General features: G+C 40.1%; 1 protein-coding gene across 2 annotated transcripts in view; it reads right to left on the reverse strand.

The window, feature by feature from the left end:
• Positions 1-1507: 1507 nt before the first annotated feature.
• Positions 1508-5341, reverse strand: part of LOC121860758 (RNA-binding protein 25-like) — a 45876-nt gene continuing 42042 nt past the window's right edge. Inside the window, exon 11 of one of the 2 annotated variants that reach the window (XM_042358109.1) lies at positions 1508-1805. The gene's annotated coding sequence lies outside the window, so the exon portion shown is untranslated. Of the gene's footprint in view, positions 1806-3962; positions 4452-5341 lie in introns of those variants that run through there. The other variant, XM_042358120.1, reaches the window with a different exon arrangement.

Genomic DNA, 5341 nt, shown 5'->3' on the forward strand with positions numbered 1-5341 from the left:
TCTAGATATCTAAACGACCTTCTTAAAGACCCAATAATTTATTTTCCTGGTTTACCTTCTTCTCGCAATGGCCCGAGAACTTCAGCTCATTGTCAACATACACACCTAGGTCCTTCTCACATTCAGTCTCAACTAGTGCAGTTTCTTCATCCCGTTGGGACATATGATACGCCTCCTTACCGTTGGTATGCCCCAGGTGCATCCTCTTACACTTAGTTACATGAATCTCAGCAGCCATTTCTTCGACCATTCCTGGAGCCCACAGAGGTCCTTCTGCAGCTCTTCACAGTCAGCTTGGTTCTTAATTTCCCAAAATAACTTAGCGTCATCGGCAAACATTTGTATGGAGGAGTGTACAACGTCAGGCATGTCATTTATGAAACAAACAAACAACAGCGGGCCCAATACACTGCCCTGTGGTACCCCACTTGTGACAGGTACGGATGACGATTTCGTGCCAGTAATCACCACACACTGCTTGCGGTCATGTAGAAAGTATTCTATCCATGCAAGGACATTTCCCCAAATTCCGTACCCTTCCTGTTTGATTTTCAGCCTTTCATGGGGTACACTGTCGAAAGCCTTGGCAAAATCTAGGTAAATATTGTCGATATTACCACCCCGTTCCAGAATATGGGTCCAAATATCCAATACCTTGAGCAATTGTGTTAAGCAGGAGCGCCCCCGCAATCCTTTACAATATTGTTTCGTATTAGATGTTCCATTGCGGTATCTCTGATAATACTCTCAAGTACCTTACCTATTATGCTGGTCAGGCTCACTGGTCTACTGTATAGTTGTTTGTGGAGTGCCGATAACCCTTCTTGAAGATAGGACTCACATAAGCCACTTTCCATTCACTGGGGACCTTTTGTTCATCCAGGCATTTACAAAACAGGATCTTCAGGGGCTCTGCAAGCTCGTTGCACAACTCTCTTAGCACTCTAGGATGCACCATGTCAGGTCCGGGACTCTTATGGACCTTTAGCCTGGACAGTTTATTTCTAATACCCTCTTCAGTGAACACAATGTGGGTCAGTGCTGTTGTGAGGGGGCGGGTTTTAGGCCTGCCACCAATGTGAGGGGGCGGGTTTCCTCTCTGTTTCTACACCTCCCTCATCTTACTTACTTCTCTTAGTTCTTACTCTTACTCAGTTCCGTCACCTATTCTTTGGTAGCATGGACATTCTTTTGGTAGCATGGTCGAGGGTCTAGGCACGTGAGTATGGTAATTTTGGTATCACGTCACTTGGATGGAAATAAAGGTAAAATACTGTGGGAGAAATGAATACACCTAAAGTACTCTAAAAACAAGTTTATTAATATGCCATCAATGGGGAAAGATATTGTATTAATCATATAATTACCAGGCTCACCTCCTGGGCTTAGTGCAAACTCAGTTCCTTCTTCTTTACTCTTACTCACAACATTACTGGTGGTACATTACATGGCACTCATTGTAGATTATTCAACATATACGTAAACAATGACACTAGTATATGCAGGGGTCCATTACCCAACATGGGATAATTATTTCCAACTAATTATCCCTAACATACATGTTACAACACTCTCTGGACATTCACTGCCAAGGAGTAACCCAGGGCAGAACACTAGGGCTCGCAGCCTTTGATATTGTGGGGTAACCAGACACATGGCAGGTCTGGGGTCTGGCCCAACGAAGTCGTGGGGCACATTTATCAGGCCGCATCGGTGCCATCTTTTCATATATGATCCCGGCTGGACATCTAATACATCCGAGGCCGTTGTTGGATGGTAGAGCGATTCAAGAATCACGATGGGATCTGGAGACAAACGGGGCAGCGTCAGGGGACTGAGAAACATGACAACACAAACAAACTCTCTTGTCTAGACGACAGACGTATTTACGTTATATTACTTCTACACTGGGTGAATGACAATTCAACTGTTAAATCATGAACACTGGTGAACACTGATATTCACTACAATTGACTGAATTAACTGAATGGCTAGGGAACACAGATCATACCTGGAGAAATATTGTAGCAGCGTCAGAGGACGCTCTCACTGGCTATCTTGAGTTTATATACCCCTGAGTTGCCAGTGATCGCTACTCACGCAATGACAATAATTACAAACAAACTAATTGTTACTCATTCAAAGATGACCCTCAGTTGACAAAGGTCTGGTGAATTACTTGGGTTGATTTACCCAGACTAATTCAAGATTGAGCTTCCCAGGAGAAAGTGGAATAACAATGCATTGATAACTGTCTTCACAAAGGCGGGGCTTACTGGGAGGGATCGCGAGGGTAAACACGCTCCTTCTAGGGGTCGCTAACTCACTCATGTTTTGCGGGCGTGGAGTTTAATAAGAATCATTAGTTAAATAGATCAGCAGTCAACGTGACCATGACACTGTGTCGAATCGTCTGTCCTCAAACGCAGAAAGGTTAGTTGCATCCTCTCTTGTGAAAACCGTGGTAAAGAAGCTGTTGAAGGCCTCAGCTTTATCCTGGTTTCATAAATGACGTGCCTGGCGTTGTACACTCCTCCATACAAATGTTTGCCGATGAAGTCAAGTAATTTCTGGATATCAAGAGCCAAGCGGACTGTGAAGAGCTGCAAAAGGATCTCTGTGAGCTCCAAGAATGGTCGAAGAAATGACTGCTGAGATTCAATGTCACGAAGAGTAAGAGGATGCACCTGGGGCGTAACAACGGGAAGGAGGCCTGCTGCAAGACCTACCCCCTCACGGGAACAATAAACAGTTCAAGCTCAGAAATTTAAGGTAAATATACAATTCTTACAGTTTTTTTTAATATTCATGTTTTCCCTTTGTCAAATTATAATTTGATTTATAATTTATTTTAGCTTAGCTATATAATTTCTAAAACATGTTCTAAAAGTTTTCACATACGTGGCAACTCAACATCATCTTTAGAGTTGTGTACGTAGCAAAGGGTAGGTAGCCTACCCGTCAGACCAACCCCACTATAGTGACAATGATTATACTGAATGGTCATTATTTACAACCAGGTCAATATTTGGAATTATTACAGTGGTCCCTCGGTTAACGAGCACCTCGGTTAAAGAGATTTCGGTTAACGAGTTACCTTCCATAAGATTCTTAACTTCGGTTAACGAGCAATCCCTCGATTAACGAGTTTCTTACGAGCCGACCTCCACATGTTTTAGCTTGCATTTGGCGGTCCACCAGCTGTAGTATTAGTCCGCCAATGCAGTAATCGGTTCTAGGGCTTATCCTTACCCTTTTAGTAATTATCCAGAAGTTTATACTATTCAATAATTTTAAAAGTTTAATATTAAATTTTTTAGTCATTTTAACAATTATTGAACATAATTGAAGGTAAAGAAACTAGTTTGTGGCACGCCATCCAGCCTGCCAACACAGCATACAAGAGTCAGTCTCTTTGTCTCTTTAGTGGAGGTAACATCTTGCTTGAGACTCTCTTCAACTAAACGTTTTTTTCTGTGTTTACAAGCAAATTATTGGTCATTTTGAAGTTTATTTTACATATTGACAATATATAATGCAGTGCAGTGTTGATTTAAAGAAAATAATCTTGAATTACACCAAGAGAACTAAAATTTTATGGGTGAAATGGCGCCATGGAGTGACTTCTCTTCCACCTCCACTTCCTTCTCTTCTCCCTTCTCCTCCACCCTCATTCTAATCCCCATCATCAACCAGGAGCCTTCTACATACACACCTCAAAGTAAGTGTACCTTTCTACCTTTTTTGTTGAATTTAGGCAATTTTCGGTGAGCTGGAACCAATTACCCAAAAACCCATTGAAACAATGGTTTCGGTTAACGAGCAACCTTCTTGAACAGATTGTGCTCGTTAACCGAGGGACCACTGTATTGAAGATGTGTATTAAGCAATATTTTATCACTGCAGGCAGTGTGGAAGAAGGCGGGACAAAGAGGAGGGGAGGAGAGTAATGACACAACAGATGCCAGCCTACCGATGTTTATTCCATTAATAATTCTATGATTTCTTGATGTCTCTTATATTTAACAAACTTTTTTTATACACATATAATTATGATAGTAATTACATTTTAAAAGTACTGTTCAATATTTTGTATAGAAACTATTTATGTAGTATTCACCAAAAGGCTTTAAGTCACGTATTTAAAATTTCATAACAATCATTGGTTTCTTTAGGTATTTTATGATGAAATATTGTACTGTAGTCTTAAAGATGTCAATTCAAGGTATTAAATTATTTTGGTTAGATATGATTGTATGGCTGTCGAGACGCATAAGGACGAATGTACACAGTGGTGGGTGGATGACCACACAGTGACCGACCGAACCCCAACAAGAAGAAGGTAGACGAATGTATCCAGTGCAGTGAAGGTGGATGGAGACGGAGTGTTGTACAGTACAGTATTTGGAGACTGTACTGGAGACTGGCAGGATTACATTGGACCACTGTAGCTATAATGTTCTAAATATATTAGAATAAATGTTGTTGAATATAAATACAGTAGTACCCCAATTTACGCGGTCAATTGAACCCACAGGGTACCACGGAAAGTGAAAACCGCGTAAAGTGAACAACAGAACATATGGGATGAATTCCAATAGAGACTGGCCCGACCCCCAAACTCCACTTTTTCCGACACAATACCTATGTTGTAGTAAAAATATCATCTAAATTTTATGATGGTATGCTCACACAATTAATATTTAAGAGAAATACAGTCGCCAGGTTAATGTCCATTCAAATAATGGACTCAAATCCCCCCCCCCCCTCTTCCCAGCTCACTAGCTCCTACCTCTCTGAGTAATGTTTGGGTGAAAACTCTAGATTTTAACGTTTAGTAATAAATAATACCTCAGACTAAAGTTAGGATAATATAATTGACATTTCTGGATTCCTTGCAGGTCAGGGAATATTTTGAATGTAAACTTCATATATTTTGCACAAACGATAAAATATTTGCTTTGTGTAAACCGAATTATTACATTAGATCTAAAATTTGTATGTCCAATGCAAAATCCATGATGTTTATATTCAAAATGATCATCATATTGTAAGAATTCCAGCGATGTAAAATTATATTCTGGCCAGGTAATTTGTATGAATTTTATGAGCTAAAACAAATATCTTCAGTAAATAAACAAAGAAATATTGTTCAAGGACACTATCTGTCAATCAAAATACCCCACCTCCGCCCACCTTCCCTCCCTAGCAGAGAAGCGATTGGGAGAAAATAGTATATTTACATTTTTAGTAATAAATAATAACCCAGACTAAAGTTAGGATAATATAATTGACATTTCTAGATTCCTTGCAGGTCAGGGAATATTTTGAATGTAAACTT

The sequence above is a fragment of the Homarus americanus genome, unplaced genomic scaffold (genome assembly GCF_018991925.1).
Source record: "Homarus americanus isolate GMGI-L3 unplaced genomic scaffold, GMGI_Hamer_2.0 scaffold40248, whole genome shotgun sequence".
Taxonomy (NCBI): domain Eukaryota; kingdom Metazoa; phylum Arthropoda; class Malacostraca; order Decapoda; family Nephropidae; genus Homarus; species Homarus americanus.